Genomic DNA, 24,153 nt, shown 5'->3' with positions numbered 1-24,153 from the left:
AATATTTTATTCACACCTACACCTGTTTTATAGAAAATGTAGCGGAATCTATACAGTGGAAATATTTTCCAGCATTAAGTTGCTATGAAGGCACACTTTTTAAATGTATAGGGCCCCATTAGGTTGGCAGGCGTATCACCCTCACTGGCCGGCGGTACTCACCGCCTGCCCGGCGGGGGCGATCCAACCGCCATCATTGCAGCAAAGACCCCCTCCATATTACGATGGCTGGGGGGTTCACGGCGGACGGAAAGACCGTCCACCGCTTTTCTGCCCGGTACACAAGTGGACCGGGCGGAAAAGGGTTCAATTTGGTGGCGGTGTCTGTTAGAAACTGCCAGCCATATTACAATGTGGGCGGGAACATACCTTTCCGTGGGGTCCCGTTGCTGGGCCCCATGGACTCTGGGGGGTGGGGAATGCACATGGGGGGTACCTATGCACCTATGCACTTCTCTGCAACGCAGCCTCCTGGCGCATACTGGATGTACCTGGTAGGCTAGTTGGCCCCCAGGGACCCACAGGATTGAGGAGGAATTAATTCTGTAAATTGAAACGCCTTTGCACAGTGGTGAAGGAAGGGGGCGTGACCTTAGGTGATATGTCTGCAAACACACCCTGTGGCGCATTTTAAGTTGAGGGATTACCACCCCTTGAATACTGAGGGTCCCTGGGGTACAACTAGCCCACCAGCTACCTCTAGTTGGCACCACAGAGCTGTGTTGCAGAGAGGTGTGCCCACTGTGGTAATACTTATGAACTTATTCCATTACTGATTTCGGAGTACCCACTTGGGTTTCATTGTTGCTCCAAGAATATTGTTTTCAAATCCTGGCATGCTTGGAGGTTTTACCCACCTGACCAGCCCACCTAGGAGGAATTGTTGCATGCAATTAAAGGTGCTTGGGAGAGGTTTGCGGCACACCGTGATGTCTTCCTCTGATGAAGGAGCTGCCCTAGCTCCGAAACGTGTAAGGATGGATTCGCAATTTGAACTGTGACAAGCTGTTTTTTTTTAATTAAAGTGGTTTTACAACCAACCTGCTGATGGCTTGTCCTCAACTCAGGGCAAACAGTTTTTGGATATAATTGCGGACATGTCACTGTGATAGATACCACGGGGCCAGTGACTCGGCAAATGCCACATTTAGTTTATGGCACAGCATGAAGGATATTACAAACCAGCTTCTCCAATTCAAAACCCACTGTGGAAATACTTATGGAATAATTCCATTACAGATTTTGCTGTACCCGCTTAGGTTTCACTGTTGCTCCGAGAGTATTGCCTTCAAGTCTCAGCATGCTTAGAGGTTTTACCCACCTGACCAGCCCACCTGGGAGGAATTGTTGTATGCAGTTAAAGGTGCTTGGGAGCGGTTTGCAGCACACCGTGATGTCTTCTTCTGATGAAGGATCTGCCCTAGCTCTGAAACAGGTAAGGATGGATTCGCAATTTGAACTGTGACAAGCTGTCTTTTTTTAAATGAAAGTGGTGTTAAAACCAACCTGCTGTCGGCATGTGCCGCAACTCAGGGTAAACTGTTTTTGGATATATATATATATATATATATATATATATATATATATATATATATATATATATATATATATATATATATATATATATATATATATATATATTACCTACTGGCGGTCGCCAGTAGGTATATATAGTTAGGATTTTTTCTCTATGGGATTTTTGAAAATTCTATGTCTAATAACTTTGGCGTTTGTGGACGGAATTGGCTGAAATTTTCAGGAAAATGGAACATTTTGTTTCTGAGCAGCCCCTGACAATTTGGGGGGGTTTCATCAAGGGGGGGCCGAGAAAAAAGGGGGGTCCCAAAACGCATTTTTCCCATGTTAATTTCCATAGGGCGGTTGGCCTCACTTTTAGCTCGAACGGCTGAATGGATTTGCACGAAACTTGGCAAAATTGTAGGGACTGTTAGCCTGATGTGCCTTTGCTAGGTCTCAATATATGTGCTCCAGTGGATTTTGAGTAATTTAGGTTCAAAAAAATATATATATCTGGGCGGAGCCTAACCACACATCTGATCTGATTGGCTGTCAGCACTTCATCCAAGAAGTGTTGGCAGCCATCTTGGGACCAATATACATGATAGCACCTCATTAAAAAGCATTGTAGTTAATAGAGGGTTTTAGGACTTTAGTTACATTATAAATCATTTGTTGATGGTACCATACTCGTTTTAGGAATTGTGGTTGGTTCTAAAGTGATTTTACCATGTGAAAAAACCTTCTGCTGTGATATCATGAATATTGTTTGAAAGAAAACTAATATCTCATGATTTTCCCACAGTGGTTTGGAAGGGGATCTATAAGCTAAACTGAAAGCATATTTTCTGTAAATTCACATTATCTTTCTCAGTCATGTGAAAATGAAGTCTGACATTCTCAGTAAAACATGTACATCCAACAAGGACAGAGACTGTCAGTTGATTCCTTTGTGTTCTACTGCAGCCTCCTAGAGTGTTCTAAAGAACAACTAGAGCGCTAACAGTCCTACTTATTACAAAGGTATGGCACACCTGAAGCCATCTTGATTGGAATAAAGTGGTAACTCTTAAAACATTTAATTTAAAAAGAAACAACATGAAGGGGTATATTTTGCCATAGAAAGTATGATTAGTGCTGCAGAATGAAAAATTAGGGCACATTTTGAGTGACTTCTCAAATCCTTTTCTATTTCATTAAAACATTCTGACATGCAGTCTCCCAAAATGGCCACCAGAGACAAAAGAGCCCAAATGTAGCCCAAATATCACCCAGATGTAGCCCAAGTATAGCCCAATGACAGAATGTCCCAGAGTGTTCTAAAGAACAACTAGAGCACTAACAGTCCTACTTATTACAAAGGTACGGCACACCTGAAGCCATCTTGATTGGAATAAAGTGGTAACTCTTAAAACATTTAATTTAAAAAGAAACAACATGAGGGGGTATATTTTGCCATAGAAAGTATGATTAGTGCTGCAGAATGAAAAATTAGGGCACATTTTGAGTGACTTCTCAAATCCTTTTCTATTTCATTAAAACATTCTGACATGCAGTCTCCCAAAATGGCCACCAGAGACAAAAGAGCCCAAATGTAGCCCAAATATCACCCAGATGTAGCCCAAGTATAGCCCAATGACAGAATGTCCCAGAGTGTTCTAAAGAACAACTAGAGCGCTAACAGTCCTACTTATTACAAAGGTATAGCACACCTGGAGCCATCGTGATGGGAATAAAGTGGTAACTCTTAAGACATTTAATTTAAAAAGGAACAAAATGAGGGGGTATATTATGCAATAGAAGGTATTATTAGTGCTGCAGAAAGAAAAATTAGGGCACATTTTGAGTGACTTTTCAAATCCTCTTCTATTTCATTAAAACATTCTGACATGCAGTCTCCCAAAATGGCCACCAGAGACAAAAGAGCCCAAATGTAGCCCAAATATCACCCAGATGTAGCCCAAGTATAGCCCAATGACAGAATGTCCCAGAGTGTTCTAAAGAACAACTAGAGCGCTAACAGTCCTACTTATTACAAAGGTATGGCACACCTGAAGCCATTTTGATTGGAATAAAGTGGTAACTCTTAAAACATTTAATTTAAAAAGGAACAAAATGAGGGGGTATATTTTGCCATATGAATTATGATTAGTGCTGCAGAAAGAAAAATTAGGGCACATTTTGAGTGACTTCTCAAACCCTCTTCAATTTCATTAAAAAATTCTGACATAGTCTCGCAAGATGGCCACCAGAGACAAAAGAGCCTAAATGTAGCCCAAATATCACCCAGATGTACCCCAAGTATAGCCCAATGACAGAATGTCCCAGAGTGTTCTAAAGAACAACTAGAGCGCTAACAGTCTTACTTATGACAAAAGTATGGCACACCAGAAGCCATCTTGATTGGAATGAAGTGGTAAGTCTGAAAACACTCAATTTAAAAAGGAACAACATGAGGGGGTTAATTTTGCCATAGAAAGTATGATTAGTGCTTCAGAAAGAAAAATTAGGGATCATTTTGAGTGACTTCTCAAATCCTCTTCTATTTCATTAAAAAAATTCTGACATGCAGACTGAAACATGCACTTTGAATACCAGCAGCAGACGTCCCTGGTGAGCAGTAGCTTTACTACAGTGATCTAATGTGCAACTAGAGTGCTAACATTCAGAATTTATGGCAAATGTGTGACACATCTGAATGCCTTCTTGATGGAACCAAAGTAAACAAGCATTGAAAATGCAATAGATCTCGCCCTCATTTAAGTTAAAGCCATTCTGTTTGTAATGAGGTGGCTTTTTAGCTTTGCTTTTATTAGTGTTTTTTCAACTTTCATGTAAATAGCGCACCGTTTTCACCAAATCGACTTTGCCCAAGCACACCCTTCCCTTCGGCCAACAAATCCCAAAAATTCGGCACACCTGCCGATCCACTCTCCCTACAGCTCACCCAAGCCCCGTCCCTCTAGCGCAACTGGAACATCCCAAATTCACCTTCTCCATGCGCACCAAAAACTCCCATTGAATAACATGACAATTCGCTACTCCGCACAACAATTGCTCTTTAAAGCACTTCCACTGCTCCGATCCGCTTCAAACTTGGCTGGACACTAGTTCCAGCGATTCCCTAACATCTCACCAAAAATCAGCTCAATCCATCCACTGGAACGGGGACGAATTTCAACCCGAATACGCGCCCCCCGCAAACACAAAAAAAGCCATAAAACGGCCAAATCTCGACCAAAAACCGCCAAAATCCCTCAAAACCTTGCCAACACCAATACGCACGAAACTGAACTGGCCCCTCAGCCCTAGGCTCCGGGAACCCTACTTAATTGACCCAAAAGCCCTAAAAAAGCAACATAATACACACGAAAACGCCCTAACAACCCTAAAATGCATATAAGTATATGTATGCATGCATTTATGTTTGTATTTATATGTAGATATACAAATGATATATGTTTATATATGTATGTATATATATATATTCACTGAAAAAACCATAGGCTATAGACCATATATAGTTAGGAATTAGCATTTACAAAACCTTGAAAATTCACTGAAAAAACCGTAGGTTATAGACCATATATAGTTAGGAATTAGCATTTACAAAACCTTGAAAATTCACTGAAAAAAACATAGGTTATAGACCATATATAGTTAGGAATTCGCATTTACAAAACCTTATTTTACTCACACAAAACCATTGAAATTCCATATATAGTTAGTTGCACTAACTATATATCGCGCACCCGCAATCCACTGCTGATGATGTCACATATTACATCATTCATGACATGGTCAGTGACATCACTGATGACATCACTGATGACATCTCAAATGACATCACTGATGACATCACTGATGACAACATCCAGTGACTGTATGTTTCTGTAAAGTTAAAATATGTCTTACATATTGAAGAATGAGTGGATGTATAAGTGTCTGGATGAAGGATTTAGTAGGTGCATGACTGACTGTATGAGTGAGTGATTAAATGTGTCTCACTGAGTGCATGGGTTAGTGACTAAACTGTCTTAATTTGTGCATCATTATGTCTGTTGTTCTGTAAACTGTTGCATGTGTTGATAAGTAGCTATATGAGTAACTATATGGGTTATTGATTGGTTGCCCAAGTATTTGTATGGGCAGAACGCCGCGGCGAGAGCCATTGTTGGACTTCCTAAGTTCTGCCCGGTGTCTCATGTCATCCGCTCCCTGCACTGGCTCCCGGTTAGAAAGCGTATTCTTTTCAGGGTCTTGTGTCTGACCTTCAAAATCCTTAGAGGCATAGGCCCCGAGATCCTGGCCAACTCCATTTCCTTCTATGTCCCTACCCGCAATCTTCGATCTCAAGGGCAGGCCCGTGCTGTTGTCCCCACATTTAGGCTAAGCAGGATGGGGGGCCGTTCCTTCAGGGTGAGAGCCGCGTCAATCTGGAACACCCTCCCAGTTGAAATTCGGCTGATAGAGGACTTGCTGTCGTTTCGTAGAGCCATAAAAACCTTCCTATTTTAGCTTCCCTGTTTTAGTACTTTTCTGTAGCATTGTCTCCATGCTGTGTTATGACTGCTTAGTGCCCCCTCGCCGGGATGCTCCTTCGCTGGAGTCGCTGTGCGCATAATAAATTGTTATAACATAACATAACATACTGAGTGTGTGTGTGGGTGGCTGGGAGGTGTATGACTCTGTGCATAGATGTGTGAGCAGTTGATTCACTAGATGTATGGTTTCAAAAGTGCATGTGGAAACAGCTGTATGGGCGGTTGACTGTGTGCATGAGTGTATTGGTGAGTGAATGGATATCTCAGTGCTACATGTCAAAGTAAGTACATATGTAAAACACAGTACATGTGAGAGTTGACATATATAAATAACTGTGCATAAGAGCCAGTGAATGTGTGAGTGGCTGTATGGATCATTGTGAACTTGTATCAGGGATTGTATAAGAGAGTTAATATGTGTTAGTATATGTTTGAATAAGTAAAGTTTGTATAACTGTATAGTTGAGGAAATGGAGGTGTGATTGATTCTTTGATTGACTGACTAGGTGTGTGAGTAACTCCATGGATGAGTGACAGTCTGTGAGTGTCTGTTTACACTAATTGTATCTAAGGTTATATTAGAGTCTGAAGAGGTTCATCGTATTATCACATGAATGATATCATCAGTGATGTGATCAGTAATGTCAAATGAGATGTCATCAGTGATGTCATCAGTGATGTCATTTGAGATGTCATCAGTGATGTCATTTGAGATGTCATCAGTGATGTCATCAGTGATGTCACTGACCATGTCATGAATGATGTAATATGTGACATCATCAGCAGTGGATTGCGGGTGCGCGATATATAGTTAGTGCAACTAACTATATATGGAATTTCAATGGTTTTGTGTGAGTAAAATAAGGTTTTGTAAATGCGAATTCCTAACTATATATGGTCTATAACCTATGGTTTTTTCAGTGAATATATATATATATATATATATATATATATATATATATATATAACACTCCAATTCCCCTTGGTGTTTACACAAGGACAAACAGCACTCGGAAGGCAAATCTGTCGATCACGCTGATTTTATTTCCGCGGAAGGGGCACACACAGACGCGTTTCGGCGTGCTGCCTTCGTCAGTGTGTGTTACATTGAATATCATGTCGACATGTTTTTAAAGCCACACACATTATTTCGGACATCGACATAGACAAGGGATTTTCGCCACAACAGTGAAAGGGCCCGCCATCTTTCAATGTTTTCAATATCATTCATACAGCTCATTATTATGCATTAAATGAAATCAAGCCCATAGATGGGCATTTGCCCTGATAAAGTCGTGGTACAGATGATATACATGAGTCCATAAAATGGACAAAAATCAAGCCGTGGATCGGCTAATGTCCCTTATCATACAAGTCAGTAGTGTCCATCATATTATAAAACTTCACATTAAAGTGGTTTTACAACCAACCTGCTGATGGCTTGTCCTCAACCCAGGGCAAACAGTTTTTGGATATAATTGCGGACATGTCACTGTGATAGATACCACGGGGCCAGTGACTCGGCAAATGCCACATTTAGTTTATGGCACAGCATGAAGGATATTACAAACCAGCTTCTCCAATTCAAAACCCACTGTGGAAATACTTATGGAATAATTCCATTACAGATTTTGCTGTACCCGCTTAGGTTTCACTGTTGCTCCGAGAGTATTGCCTTCAAGTCTCAGCATGCTTAGAGGTTTTACCCACCTGACCAGCCCACCTGGGAGGAATTGTTGTATGCAGTTAAAGGTGCTTGGGAGCGGTTTGCAGCACACCGTGATGTCTTCTTCTGATGAAGGATCTGCCCTAGCTCTGAAACAGGTAAGGATGGATTCGCAATTTGAACTGTGACAAGCTGTCTTTTTTTAAATGAAAGTGGTGTTACAACCAACCTGCTGTCGGCATGTGCCGCAACTCAGGGTAAACTGTTTTTGGATATATATATATATATATATATATATATATATATATATATATATATATATATATATATATATATATATATATATATATATATATATATATCACTCCAATTCCCCTTGGTGTTTACACAAGGACAAACAGCACTCGGAAGGCAAATCTGTCGATCACACTGATTTTATTTCCGCGGAAGGGGCACACACAGACGCGTTTCGGCGTGCTGCCTTCGTCAGTGTGTGTTACATTGAATATCATGTCGACATGTTTTTAAAGCCACACACATTATTTCGGACATCGACATAGACAAGGGATTTTCGCCACAACAGTGAAAGGGCCCGCCATCTTTCAATGTTTTCAATATCATTCATACAGCTCATTATTATGCATTAAATGAAATCAAGCCCATAGATGGGCATTTGCCCTGATAAAGTCGTGGTACAGATGATATACACGAGTCCATAAAATGGACAAAAATCAAGCCGTGGATCGGCTAATGTCCCTTATCATACAAGTCAGTAGTGTCCATCATATTATAAAACTTCACATTTTGTATCATGCATTGAGAAGTTACTTATAAATAAAATAAAGTATGGATGCGGCTAGATGCAATAGGTATAGCAGCGGATAGAAAATGGCATGAAGACTAAGCATTGTAAGTGAGCACAGTTAAATAATCACCCTGCATTCAATCAATGTCTCAAGTTTTGGCAGTGACGTTGAACAATCTTACTTAGCAATTCATTTCATTCTAGGCTGCAGAATAAGAATAGTCTCAACTTAATTTCTCTGCCCTAAGAAGTTATTTCAAATACAGAGAATTAGACACACCCTATTGCAAACCAAATTTCATCATTTCGAGATGTCATCACGAGAAACAGAATAAATCATATAGATCTGTCTAAAGTTTCAGTTCACCTAACAACTGTCAAATATTACGATGTTCCAATATTCAATATGTGGAACCATCACATGTGATGATGGAATACCAGATCTTAGGAGATACATTACAATTCAGACAAGGTCTCATCATAGCATTATAGTCTGACAATGTTCAAATTCAAATTCTAAAAACAGTGCGGAGGTTAGTGTGTCTCATTTCCCCAGATGAAATGCCATCTCTCCCCCACTGTTGAGGCCTTTCGGATGTTTTGTTGAAAGGTCTATAATGTATCTCGATTCCAACCTTCGCAGTCTCCTTAGGCGATCACCACCTCTCACATAGGGGGGCACAATATCAAGACCGAAATATTGGAGTTTGATGCGGTCCTGCTTATGAGCCTCAGCGAAGTGGCGGGCCACTGGATAGGCCCGGTCTGCCTTATCTATAGCTCTAAGGTGCTCAAGTACTCTCAACTTGAGCTCCTTAATAGTGCTCCCAATATAGCGAAGGCCACATGGGCACTGTAAGCAGTAGACAGCATATTGCGTACTACAGGTGATAAATTTGTTTATAGTCATTTTTCTCCCTGTATCTGCTAATACGTACGACAGGACCCGTTTACTGCCTGCGCACGCTTTGCAGCGGCCGCAGGGGTAAAAGCCTTTTTGATCCCTTAAGGTGTTAACTCTCTGGGGTAATTTCTCAAAGTGGCTGGTCACTAACATGTCGCCTACTGATCTGGCTTTGCTAAACGTCAGAAGAGGATGGATTGGTAGGTCTTCCTTAAGCACATTATCCGTCAGAAGAATGTGCCAGTTTTTATTTAGCATCACTCTCAGGTCTTTGGCCCCTGACGAGTATGGAGTTATTAATCTGAATGTTCCTTTGTTGTTACTTGCTTGCTCCGTACGTCTACCCCGTATAGGGTTCGTCGTTAGGAGAGTGCGTCATTCAATTTTCCTTACTTTATTTAGAGTCTTTCTCAGCAATTTCTCACCGTATCCCCTGATCTTAAAGCGGGATACACACTCCGAGGCAGCCGCCTCGAAGTCAGACTCCCTGGAACAGTTTCTGCGAAGCCTAAGTAGTTCCCCATACGGGATGCTGTTGATCAGTTGGGGAGGATGGCTGCTGCTGGCAAAGAGTGTAGAATTGTCAGCAGTCTCTTTTCTGAATAGGGAGGTATGGAGATGTCCTTCTTCTATAAATATTCTCAAGTACAGGTAGTCCGCTGCCACCGGACTCACCGAGCCTGAGAAATGGAGATTGACATTATTTTTATTCAGCACATTTATATATTCTTGTGCTGTATCGCATCCACCACTTTATACGATAAATAGGTCATCGATGTAACGATGCCAGCATATAACCTTACCCTCTTGTTCTCCAACTTTGCAGCTTCTGGGCACTTGCTCCTCCCACCAGCCTACAAATAAATTCGCGTAGCTGGGGGCAAAGCAAGTGCCCATCGCCGTCCCAAACCTCTGTATGTACAGTTGATCCTCGAATAAGAAGATATTATGGGTCAGGCAGAATTTTACAAACTCAAGAATCATGATGTTATGCCTTGCGAAACGTAGCTGACGCTGTTCTAAGGCGTGCTTGACAGCTTCTAAACCATGTTGATGTTCTATCCTAGTGTATAAGCTGGTAATGTCCAGTACCATCAACAGGTATCCTGATTCCCACTCAAGGTCCTGTATTTTCATCAAAAAGTCCTTTGTGTCCCTGACATATGATTCTAAGGCAGACACCAAAGGAAACAGGGTGTTATTGCTGAATCGGGACATATTTTCTGTTAGACTTCCAATAGAGGAAATAATTGGACGACCAGGCGGACAGTCACGATGCTTATGTACTTTAGGGAGGTGGTAAAATGTTGGTGTCATGGAACAATTGGTTCGCAGGAATAAATGTTCATCTCTACTGAGCATCTGAAGATCATACCACTTTTTAATCAGTTCATCGTATTCTTTAATGCTCTGTTGATAGATTTTACTGGTACATTTGTTGTAAAACTTCTCATCCGAGAGCTGCTTCAGAGCTTCTTGTTTATAGTAATCCCTGGTCATTAAAACCACGTTCCCACCCTTGTCCGAGGGTTTCACTATAATGTTCGTGTCTGCCATTATGGTTTTCAGTGCATACTTTTGTGGTTCCGTGATATTGTGTTCAAATTCATGGTGGTCCGCTTTACGATAATTTGTTAGATCATTGTTCATAGCTTCAGTAAATACGTCAACTGCATCCCAAGGGGACTGAGGAACAAAGATGGAGACTGGTTTAAATCCACTGCCATCTCTCTCCTGTTCCACTCCTTGCAATAAGCTCTCTGCGCCATATCTAATTCTTCAATGTTCTGAGTCTGTTCTAATTCCAGGTTATCCAGGTTTTCTACAGTATGTAGGTCCCTGCTACTTAAGGCATCGGTTGCAGTTGTCCTGGATCCTTTATTCCCCTTGTCTTGTAAATCCGGACGTAGTTTAAAGTATTTGTGCAGTTTTAACTTGCGTGTGAAGAGGAACAAATCGATTTTAGTCTGTGTATATTCCAACTCATTGTTGGGGCAAAATGTTAATCCGAGGCTTAGGACTTGTTCTTCATCAGTCGTAAGCTCTCTTTTTGTTAGATTGACTACTGTAAGGTTGGCTTGATCCTCAGGGGCATTGCAGGTGAATGGTGTTATTTCTTGTTGGTGCAATTGCGGTTCGACCAGCGGGATGCCCCCGCGCCGCCTCTGCCTCTTCTTGCCGCCACCTGCCCTTCTTCTTCTCCTTCTTTTCCTGTTCCCGGGGTTGCTGTATCTGGTGGTTTGTTTCCCCCCCCCCCGGAGCCAGGATTTCTTTATCACCTCGAACTCCTCCTGAAAAGGGGTTCTCCTATTTCTCCCGAGTTCCGTTCCTTTTGATGTTCTGTTGCCACTTCGTTCCTCGGGATCCGATTGATTCCCTTCGGATTCGTTCTCAGTGATATCAGATTCTGAGGTCACTTCCCCAGTTGCATTCGTTGATCCGGCATCACCACCTCTTGTTTTTTGTAGGGCTTTGCGAGGAGCATCGTATTTCTTCGCATATGTGAGTACGTGTCCTGTTTGATAATCATTCGCGTCTCTTTCATATTTTTCTTGCTTGCGAAGTCGAATCTTGGCTTCATATTTAACGAGCCGGGCTTTCATTTGCTCTTTCATCTGCCCAATGGTAGTTGTTAGGCTCGGTTCTGTTTCGCTATCTAATTCCGTATTAATTAGTGCGATTTCTGCCAATGCTCTTTCTCTGTCACTCCATGCACATTTAACAAGTATCTTTAAAGTCCCCTCACAGTATGAAGCAGTGTGCTCAAACCAATCTGTCAGTAGTTGGGGGTCCGGGTTTTCATATGAAGGGACTGTATGAACCCTTAGTCCTTGCGGTACCCTCTCCTCCTCAATGTAGTTGGTAAGACTAGTCGCTTCCCACCATTTTCGAATCTCCCTTTCATGGAGTCTTTCAAGTTTTGTCATGGTGATTATAAGTGGATTGTTAGGTGTTTCCACTGCCGGTGTGGTTGTTTTTATAGGCATTTTTTCTTGTCGACTAAACATGCCTTTGGCCGCCGCCTGCCGTTCTGCATCGGAAAACATGCCGAAATGTCAAATGTCAAACGTCCCGCACAGTTTCAATTTCAGTGTGCATCCGGGACTCGTGTGACTCGTGTGGCCCCCCCTGCGTTTGGTCGCGTGTTGACCGTTGCCTTCCTATCGTCTTGCCGAAATATTCCGAGATGTCTCTGACATGCAGGAATGGGGATAAGTAATTCCAAAGATTGCTCATCCGGAGACGTCTTCCTCGGGAAGCCCTTGGCACCAGCCGTGTGACGTCCTCCGTACTCCGTTTCTCCGGTCAGTTGCAAATCCCCGTTATCGGATACGGCAGTGCGCAGCCTTTCCAATTTCAAAAACGCTCCTCCTCCACGAAGGTCGGCTGCTCACTCGTAGACGGGTGCTGTCAGCGGCTCGTGGACGCCGCTTCATATAACGTTCCAATTCCCCTTGGTGTTTACAAAAGGACAAACAGCACTCGGAAGGCAAATCTGTCGATCACTCCGATTTTATTTCCGCGGAAGGGGCACACACAGACGCGTTTCGGCGTGCTGCCTTCATCAGTGTGTGTTACACTGAATATCATGTCGACATGTTTTTAAAGCCACACACATTATTTCGGACATCGACATAGACAAGGGACTTTCGCCACAACAGTGAAAGGGCGCGCCATCTTTCAATGTTTTCAATATCATTCATACAGCTCATTATTATGCATTAAATGAAATGAAGCCCATAGATGGCTTATATATATATATATATATATATATATATATATATACATATATATTACCTACTGGCGGTCGCCAGTAGGTAGTTATAGTTAGGATTTTTTTCAATGTTAAATCTCAAAATTCTATTTGGAATAACTTTGGCGCCGGTTGACGAATCTGCCTCAAAATTTCCTCAAAATGGCCTCGCGGCATTCCGGTCCTTCCCTGAAAGTTTGGGGGGGATTCGTCAAGCGGGGGCCGAGATAAAAGGGGGGTCCCAAAACGCGTTTTCCCCATGTTAATTTCCATAGGGCGGTCGATTTCACTTTTAGCCCGAACGGCTGAATGGATTTCCACCAAACTTGGCAAAATTGTAGGGACTGGTAGCCCGATGTGCCTTTGCTATGTCTCAAGATATGTGCTCCAGTGGATTTTGAGTAATTAAGGTTCAAAAAAATATATATATCTATAGCCGCGCTCCGGTACGCGCACCGGTACGCGCACCGGGCGCTTACCGCGACTTGCGCGCAGAAAGCTGATTGGCTCTGGGGTGTCTGTAAACATTCTAAACAGTCCAGAGTGGCCGCCATCTTGTGTCTCGGTAGGATCGAGACACGAGAGGTGGCCAAAACAAAGAGGGAAATGACCATAAGGGGGCAGAGTAGACCCCCCTTGACCCCCTAGGTTTGATGTGGGGGCCATAAAAGGGCCCCGCGGAGCAAAAAAAAAATAAAAAAAAATTTTGATTTTCGCGGGGTGAGCGCCCGGTACGCGCACCGGTACGCGCACCGGTAAGCGTACCGGGGAGCGTACCATGGGGAAAAAGAATGACAGTTTTAAAAGTAGCTGTTTAAAAAAAAATGTTTTGTTGTTTTTTTTATACATACACATACATATATATAAATGCATATGCATATATATATATGCATATATGTGTATATGTGTGCGTGTAGAGAGAGGTAGAGAGGTAGAGGTGTAGAGGTAGAGAGGTAGAGAGGTAGCGGTAGAGAGGTAGAGATTAGTAGAGAGAGAAGAAGAGAGAGGTAGAGAGGTAGAGAGTAGAGAGTGAGTAATAGAGAGTAGAGAGTGAGTAGTAGAGAGTAGTAGAGAGCAGTAGAGAGAGTAGCAGAGAGTGAGTAGTAGAGAGTAGTAGAGTGAATAGTAGAGTGAGTAGTAGAGAGTAGTAAAAGTAATTTACAATCGTTCGGAATATCGGTGTTTGGGCAGATATGATCCAGGGACCCCCAGTATGCAAGGGGAATTAGTCCCCCCTCTACAAACGCGCCAGTGGCCTGCATTGCAGAGAGGTGTAACAAGGGTGTGGCCTCATTACACTTCTCTGCAATGCAGCTCCCTCGCGCATACTGGAGGCTCCTGGTGGACCAGTTGACCCCAGGGACCCCCAGTATGCAAGGGGAATTAGTTCCCCCTCTGCAAACGCGGCAGTGGGCTGCGTTGCAGAGAGGTGTAACAAGGGGCATAGTCTCATTACACCTCTGCAATGCAGCCCCTGGCGCATACTGGAGGTTCCAGGTGGGCTAATTGGCCCCCAGGGGCCCCCAGTATGCAAGGGGAATTAGTTCCCCCTCTTCAAACATGCACGGGGGCTGCGTTGCAGAGAGGTGTAAAAAGGGTTGTGGCTTCATTACACCTCTCTGCAATGCAGTCCCCTGGCGCATACTGGAGATTCCTGGTGGGCTTTCAGGTCTTATATAGTTAGGAATTAGCATTAAAAAAACCTTTGAAATTCACTGAAAAAACCATAGGTTTCACACCAGTTATAGTTAGGAATTAGCATTTAAAAAACCTTTGAAATTCACTGAAAAAACCATAGGTTTCACACCAGTTATAGTTAGGAATTAGCATTTAAAAAACCTATTAAATTCACTGACAAAACCATAGATTTCACACCATTTATAGTTAGCTGGAAATTTTACTGACATAAAACCATTGAAATTCCCACGTTATAGTTAGTTGGACTCACTATAACTTGCGCGCCTGTAATGCACTGCTGATGACGTCACATATTACATCACTCATGACATGGTCAGTGACATCACTCATGACATCACTGATGACACCATCCTTGTGACAGAGTGACAGACCTAATTTCAGTGTAATGTAACGCTTGAAACACATATTCAAAAATAGAAACAAACATTTTCAAAAAAATGGAGATACCCAAACCAGTAACAACAACCAATTCAGTAATTCCACCATCTATATACACATCCACTCATTCACCAACAGTTCTATATAGTCACTCATATATATACTCACTCATCATATGTAGTGATACACCTATACATCCTGTTACACATCAGCAGTCATCCAAAAGTTACTCACACACATACTCACACATGCAAATAAACTATTGAACATCCATTTATTTGCATATACATTTATACACACGCTACCACCTTACTTCTAAGGAAACTTACCCATACTTACTCTCTTAAACAATCACTTATAGAAACACATACTTATTTAAACAGGAACTTCTACAATCTCTCACTATATATACTATACTCACTTATATACATCAATACTCACATATACTAGATTAAAACATATGTCGTTACTAATGAAGACACTAGTGAGACAGTCATTCACTCACTAACACACACATATACACACTCATCCACCCATACAGTCCTGCACATATGCTGTCTTCAAAACACATACAAACAGTGAGTCAGTCACCAACCCCTGCAGCCACTTATACACAAAGAGAAACACTGATACAAACATTTAAATATTTAAACAATACTCGCTAATATATGTATTCACTAAGATACACGTAATAAGCCAGTTACCCAACCAATTTTTTTTTAAAAAAACATCCATTTACACACTTATTTAAACATTTATTCTTCCATCGACCTTTACAAATACATATATAAAACAAATTTATTTTTCAGAAAGACACACATTCACTGGATGGTGTCATCAGTGATGTCATGAGTGATGTCACTGACCATGTCATGAGTGATGTAATATGTGACGTCATCAGCAGTGCATTACAGGCGCGCAAGTTATAGTGAGTCCAACTAACTATAACGTGGGAATTTCAATGGTTTTATGTCAGTAAAATTTCCAGCTAACTATAAATGGTGTGAAATCTATGGTTTTGTCAGTGAATTTAATAGGTTTTTTAAATGCTAATTCCTAACTATAACTGGTGTGAAACCTATGGTTTTTTCAGTGAATTTCAAAGGTTTTTTAAATGCTAATTCCTAACTATAACTGGTGTGAAACCTATGGTTTTTTCAGTGAATTATATATATATATATATATATATATATATATATATATATATATATATATATATATATATATATATACATATATATATGTGTATATATATATATATATATATCCGCCGAAACGCTTCTGTGCAGCATGTCGGATTAAAATCTTTCCTTGAGTTCAAGTCACGGTGTCAGTGCCTTCCTTTCATCCGAAGGAATTGGATTGGTAATCAATATATATATATATATATATATAAAGAACATATATATATATATATTCTTATATAATGTCAAAGTTTAAATAAGGATAATAGTTAATACATTAATTTTAAGTAAATACATGTATATGTATAAATTATAATGTTTGTGTGTTTATATTTTTTAATGAAGTTTATTTGTTATATTTAGTTAAAATGCATAATATATGTAATTTATTTAGTGAAAAATAATATTAGTATTTAATATATTTAGTATAAATTATTTTATTTTATATATATTTTTAAATCAATATTTTTTACATCTATATTTTTTACCTCAATATTTTTGTACTTAACTGTTAAGGTATGGGAGTCAATATATTTGTAGTCAATATTTTTTCATTGATATTTTTCACAACAATCTTTCTTACATCAATATTCTATGAACCCTCGTATTCACAGATTGTGTTAGACCTTCATGGTTGTCCCTGCTGTCTCGGCAACCATTCATTGTGATTACTGATTTGATTGGTCATGACCCCAGTATATACATATATCTGGGGGTGCTATTTTGCCAAGGGACCCCTTCCCCTGTGCCCTGGCTTAATTGCTATGGGGAGGGGGGCACGTGGCCCATCCCTGAGCTAATTTAAGCCTCTGGGAACCCAGGGCCTGGCACACTTTTCAGGGGGAGGGGGCTCACAGCCCTTCCCCGGGCTGAGTATGGCCCCAGCGGCCCCGAACCCCTGTGCCAGGTGCATTCTACAGAAGATCGTTGGGATATGCCTTCCCCAGGCTGCTTTTGGCCCAGAGGACCTCATCCCCTGGGGCGAGGTGCATTTTATAGCGGAGGGGAGTTATGGGGCCCCCTTCCTGGGCTGATTTAATCCCCAAGGACCCCATCCCCCAAGGCCTGGTGCATTTTACAGGGAGAGGAGGGCATTCCTCTCCCTTCCCATGGCCAATTTCAGCCCAAGGGACCCCTTCTTTGGAGCTCAACACAATTATCAGGGGGATGGAGCACGTGGGCCCTCTCCTGTAGCACTTTTGACTCCAAGGACCCCATCCTTTGGGGCCTGGCAGCACTTTAAAGGGGGGCATGCATGGCTCCCCGTTCTGGGCAAACTTTAGCTCTGGGGACCCCATTCTCTGGGGATGGGCACCATTTAGAAGGGAAAGGGGGCATGCAGCTCTCTCCCCAGGCCAATATTGGCTCTGGGAACTTCATCCCTGGGGCCTGGCAATAATATTAGGGAGGGGGCACACAGTCCCCTCTCTGGGCTAATTTCTTTCCGGGGATCCCGTCTTCAGGGACCCAAATCCATTTTGAAGGGGGAGGGATCACATGGCCCTCCTTCCTGGGCTTATTATGATCCTGATAACCCCATCCCCAGGGCCATGCAGAATAAAAGGTGGGTGCCCACCCAGTGTACCCACCATATCCTCATTGGGGGTTGCTGGGGTAGGGAAACCACTTTGACTCATGGTGGGCTACCCGAGACATAGCCTTTGAGCCAGCTGTGGGGGAGGGGGTCCCCTGGGCATTAATGGTTCAGGAAGGGTGCCCCCTCCATTAAAGTAATCAACCCTGAGGGTGGGCTCCCCAGGGCCTTTTCAGGCTTTGCTATGCTTTCCTCTCCCCTTTTAGTTAAACTTTGGCCCCGGGATGGCCCCCCTGTGGCCTTCTGCGGCATGGGGAGGTTGGCCATTCAGCTCCACTCCCCATAAATAATATACCCAGCCCCGGGGGTGGGCTCTCCAGGCCTTGAATGGCTCAGGGAGGGGGGCTGCACATTCCCCTTACCCATACAAATTGTTTTTGGCCCTACAATGGTCTTTCGGGGCCTCTGGAGGATCAGGAGTACACACAACCCACCCTCCCTTTTATGAAGCCAACCTCTGAGGTAGGCTCCCTGGGTTGTAATGAATAAATGTAGCCCGGCCACCATTTCCTTTCATTGTTAGTCCCCAGAGTGTCCCCTGGGTCCCCCCCATGGGGCCAAAGGTGTCAGGGTATCCCAACCCTGCCCCCATATATGTTTTACTTTAAAAAAATTCAGGACAGGGACTAAGTCTCTCAGTCTTATAATGTCTGCCAGGAAAAATTTTCTTATGTTGATGGCAGCAAATCGGAGCATTATCTGTAGTGGGAGTCTGACTCCTGTGTGAGAACTCTCGGTTTTTTAAATTGACGCTCCCATGAGAGTATCGGAGTCTCTCATGAGCCACACCGCTCAAATATCTACAATTATTTCTTACCTTTAATACCTAAAAAACTTCTTCATGGATTTACACCAGATCACAAAAAGCACAATCTGCATACCAACATCTAACTTTCTGCAGAATTTTGTGTAATTCCTTTCAGCTGTATTTGTTGTAGCTGATCTTAAAGAAATCTATGTAAAAGGCATTGTGATTTAGCATTTTGGGAACACCTTTTTTCTTGTCCCCCGCTTAACGGATTACCCCAAAACTTTCCAGGAAGGAGCTGCAGTGAATTCCCTTTTTTGGAAAGTTTTATGAAGATTCGTCAAACGGTACTAAAGGTATTAGCAAACCAAAAAGTGCACCAACTATGGAAAATTAGACCTAACGATAACTACCTGGTGGCAATATAGTTACAACTATATATATTTTTGTTAACACTGCGATACAATGATACAATTGTATTTATAAATGTTGTATGCTTTTATGATTTTTATGAAACAAAAATCGAATAAAGTCTATTTGATATATATATATATATATATATATATATATATATATACATACATATATATACATATATATATATATATTCACTGAAAAAACCATAGGTTATAGACCATATATAGTTAGGAATTAGCATTTACAAAACCTTGAAAATTCACTGAAAAAACCATAGGCTATCGACCATATATAGTTAGGGATTAGCATTTACAAAACCTTAATTTACTCACACAAAACCATTGAAATTCGCATATATAGTTAGTTGCACTAACTATATATCGCGCACCCGCAATCCACTGCTGATGATGTCACATATTACATCATTAATGACATGGTCAGTGACATCACTGATGACATCACAGTTAGGATTTTTTTCCTATGGGATTTCTGAAAATTCTAAGTTTTTCCTCCACACCAAACTCCCACAAATGGTATCCAGTTGACATAAGGTGGTTCAAAGAAACAGGCAGCACAGCCAAGTTAGGTATTGCAAACTACAATTATTTTAGCATTTTCTCCTCAATAGTGCCAACAGTGCGAGTCTCTCTCGCTCTCTCTCTCTCTCTATATATATATACATATATATATATATGTATATATATATATGTATATATATATACATACACATATATATATATATATATATATATATATATATATATATATATATATATATATATATATATATATATATATATGAAAAAAGGAATCCTCCCCAGCCTGCTCTGCGCTCGCAGACACCGCCTCCACGCCAGCAAGGAAGAGGACCGCCAGCAAGGAAGAGGACCGGACCAGCAATTCAGCAAAGATGGTAATTTTATTGCAGATTAAAACAGAACCAGCGACGCGTTTCGGGCGGAAAGCCCTTGATCACGCTGCAACCACCTCCGTTTTACCGGGGGCCCCCGGTCCTGCAGGGCGGACTCTCACCAGGAGCGGAGATCCTGGAGAAATTGCGTGCAACCACTTGAAAGAAATGAGAGTCCACAGCGTCTGACAATGCAGAAGACTTTATTCGTCACCTCCTTTTGAAACGTGCTCTTTTCCTTACGCGTTTCGACGTTACTTACGTCTTGTTCACAGGTGAGCATTTATATAGACTTGATAGTCACGTGCCTGTTTTGCCATACTACAGGCACCATAATGCATCGGGAAAGTTCTTTAGGGACTTGCCATTATTCAAATATTGTTTTCTTGCCTTGTTTTCAGCATGTTGTCCCAAGTCGGCGCATTCGTACCAGTGTCCCACAAGGAGTAAATTAATTACTGCATCTGCGCTGCTTCCGAGAGAGGCGTTGTCCTCTCACATCTCCCTTTCTCCTGCGCCCTTTGCCATGTTGCTGCGGAAGTCCTGAAGAGCTGGCAAACAGGCAAGGAGCGGACCATGCCCCCTCAGTTAATATTCAAAGAAACACCTCCGTTTTACCGGGGGCCCCCGGTCCTGCAGGGCGGACTCTCACCAGGAGCGGAGATCCTGGAGAAATTGCGTGCAACCACTTGAAAGAAATGAGAGTCCACAGCGTCTGACAATGCAGAAGACTTTATTCGTCACCTCCTTTTGAAACGTGCTCTTTTCCTTACGCGTTTCGACGTTACTTACGTCTTGTTCACAGGTGAGCATTTATATAGACTTGATAGTCACGTGCCTGTTTTGCCATACTACAGGCACCATAATGCATCGGGAAAGTTCTTTAGGGACTTGCCATTATTCAAATATTGTTTTCTTGCCTTGTTTTCAGCATGTTGTCCCAAGTCGGCGCATTCGTACCAGTGTCCCACAAGGAGTAAATTAATTACTGCATCTGCGCTGCTTCCGAGAGAGGCGTTGTCCTCTCACATCTCCCTTTCTCCTGCGCCCTTTGCCATGTTGCTGCGGAAGTCCTGAAGAGCTGGCAAACAGGCAAGGAGCGGACCATGCCCCCTCAGTTAATATTCAAAGAAACACCTCCGTTTTACCGGGGGCCCCCGGTCCTGCAGGGCGGACTCTCACCAGGAGCGGAGATCCTGGAGAAATTGCGTGCAACCACTTGAAAGAAATGAGAGTCCACAGCGTCTGACAATGCAGAAGACTTTATTCGTCACCTCCTTTTGAAACGTGCTCTTTTCCTTACGCGTTTCGACGTTACTTACGTCTTGTTCACAGGTGAGCATTTATATAGACTTGATAGTCACGTGCCTGTTTTGCCATACTACAGGCACCATAATGCATCGGGAAAGTTCTTTAGGGACTTGCCATTATTCAAATATTGTTTTCTTGCCTTGTTTTCAGCATGTTGTCCCAAGTCGGCGCATTCGTACCAGTGTCCCACAAGGAGTAAATTAATTACTGCATCTGCGCTGCTTCCGAGAGAGGTGTTGTCCTCTCACATCTCCCTTTCTCCTGCGCCCTTTGCCATGTTGCTGCGGAAGTCCTGAAGAGCTGGCAAACAGGCAAGGAGCGGACCATGCCCCCTCAGTTAATATTCAAAGAAACACCTCCGTTTTACCGGGGGCCCCCGGTCCTGCAGGGCGGACTCTCACCAGGAGCGGAGATCCTGGAGAAATTGCGTGCAACCACTTGAAAGAAATGAGAGTCCACAGCGTCTGACAATGCAGAAGACTTTATTCGTCACCTCCTTTTGAAACGTGCTCTTTTCCTTACGCGTTTCGACGTTACTTACGTCTTGTTCACAGGTGAGCATTTATATAGACTTGATAGTCACGTGCCTGTTTTGCCATACTACAGGCACCATAATGCATCGGGAAAGTTCTTTAGGGACTTGCCATTATTCAAATATTGTTTTCTTGCCTTGTTTTCAGCATGTTGTCCCAAGTCGGCGCATTCGTACCAGTGTCCCACAAGGAGTAAATTAATTACTGCATCTGCGCTGCTTCCGAGAGAGGCGTTGTCCTCTCACATCTCCCTTTCTCCTGCGCCCTTTGCCATGTTGCTGCGGAAGTCCTGAAGAGCTGGCAAACAGGCAAGGAGCGGACCATGCCCCCTCAGTTAATATTCAAAGAAACACCTCCGTTTTACCGGGGGCCCCCGGTCCTGCAGGGCGGACTCTCACCAGGAGCGGAGATCCTGGAGAAATTGCGTGCAACCACTTGAAAGAAATGAGAGTCCACAGCGTCTGACAATGCAGAAGACTTTATTCGTCACCTCCTTTTGAAACATGCTCGTTTCCTTACGCGTTTCGACGTTACTTACGTCTTGTTCACAGGTGAGCATTTATATAGACTTGATAGTCACGTGCCTGTTTTGCCATACTACAGGCACCATAATGCATCGGGAAAGTTCTTTAGGGACTTGCCATTATTCAAATATTGTTTTCTTGCCTTGTTTTCAGCATGTTGTCCCAAGTCGGCGCATTCGTACCAGTGTCCCACAAGGAGTAAATTAATTACTGCATCTGCGCTGCTTCCGAGAGAGGCGTTGTCCTCTCACATCTCCCTTTCTCCTGCGCCCTTTGCCATGTTGCTGCGGAAGTCCTGAAGAGCTGGCAAACAGGCAAGGAGCGGACCATGCCCCCTCAGTTAATATTCAAAGAAACACCTCCGTTTTACCGGGGGCCCCCGGTCCTGCAGGGCGGACTCTCACCAGGAGCGGAGATCCTGGAGAAATTGCGTGCAACCACTTGAAAGAAATGAGAGTCCACAGCGTCTGACAATGCAGAAGACTTTATTCGTCACCTCCTTTTGAAACGTGCTCTTTTCCTTACGCGTTTCGACGTTACTTACGTCTTGTTCACAGGTGAGCATTTATATAGACTTGATAGTCACGTGCCTGTTTTGCCATACTACAGGCACCATAATGCATCGGGAAAGTTCTTTAGGGACTTGCCATTATTCAAATATTGTTTTCTTGCCTTGTTTTCAGCATTTTGTCCCAAGTCGGCGCATTCGTACCAGTGTCCCACAAGGAGTAAATTAATTACTGCATCTGCGCTGCTTCCGAGAGAGGCGTTGTCCTCTCACATCTCCCTTTCTCCTGCGCCCTTTGCCATGTTTCTGCGGAAGTCCTGAAGAGCTGGCAAACAGGCAAGGAGCGGACCATGCCCCCTCAGTTAATATTCAAAGAAACACCTCCGTTTTACCGGGGGCCCCCGGTCCTGCAGGGCGGACTCTCACCAGGAGCGGAGATCCTGGAGAAATTGCGTGCATCCACTTGAAAGAAATGAGAGTCCACAGCGTCTGACAATGCAGAAGACTTTATTCGTCACCTCCTTTTGAAACGTGCTCTTTTCCTTACGCGTTTCGACGTTACTTACGTCTTGTTCACAGGTGAGCATTTATATAGACTTGATAGTCACGTGCCTGTTTTGCCATACTACAGGCACCATAATGCATCGGGAAAGTTCTTTAGGGACTTGCCATTATTCAAATATTGTTTTCTTGCCTTGTTTTCAGCATGTTGTCCCAAGTCGGCGCATTCGTACCAGTGTCCCACAAGGAGTAAATTAATTACTGCATCTGCGCTGCTTCCGAGAGAGGCGTTGTCCTCTCACATCTCCCTTTCTCCTGCGCCCTTTGCCATGTTGCTGCGGAAGTCCTGAAGAGCTGGCAAACAGGCAAGGAGCGGACCATGCCCCCTCAGTTAATATTCAAAGAAACACCTCCGTTTTACCGGGGGCCCCCGGTCCTGCAGGGCGGACTCTCACCAGGAGCGGAGATCCTGGAGAAATTATATATATATTATATATATATATATTACCTACTGGCGGTCGCCAGTAGGTATATATAGTTAGGATTTTTTCTCTATGGGACTTTTGAAAATTCTATGTCTAATAACTTTGGCGTTTGTGGATGGAATCGGCTGAAATTTTCAGGAAAATGGCACATTTTGTTTCTGAGAAGCCCCT

The sequence above is a fragment of the Lissotriton vulgaris genome, chromosome 1_1 (assembly GCF_964263255.1).
Source record: "Lissotriton vulgaris chromosome 1_1, aLisVul1.2, whole genome shotgun sequence".
NCBI classification, from domain to species: Eukaryota; Metazoa; Chordata; class Amphibia; order Caudata; family Salamandridae; genus Lissotriton; species Lissotriton vulgaris.
This window is presented reverse-complemented; position numbering follows the sequence as displayed.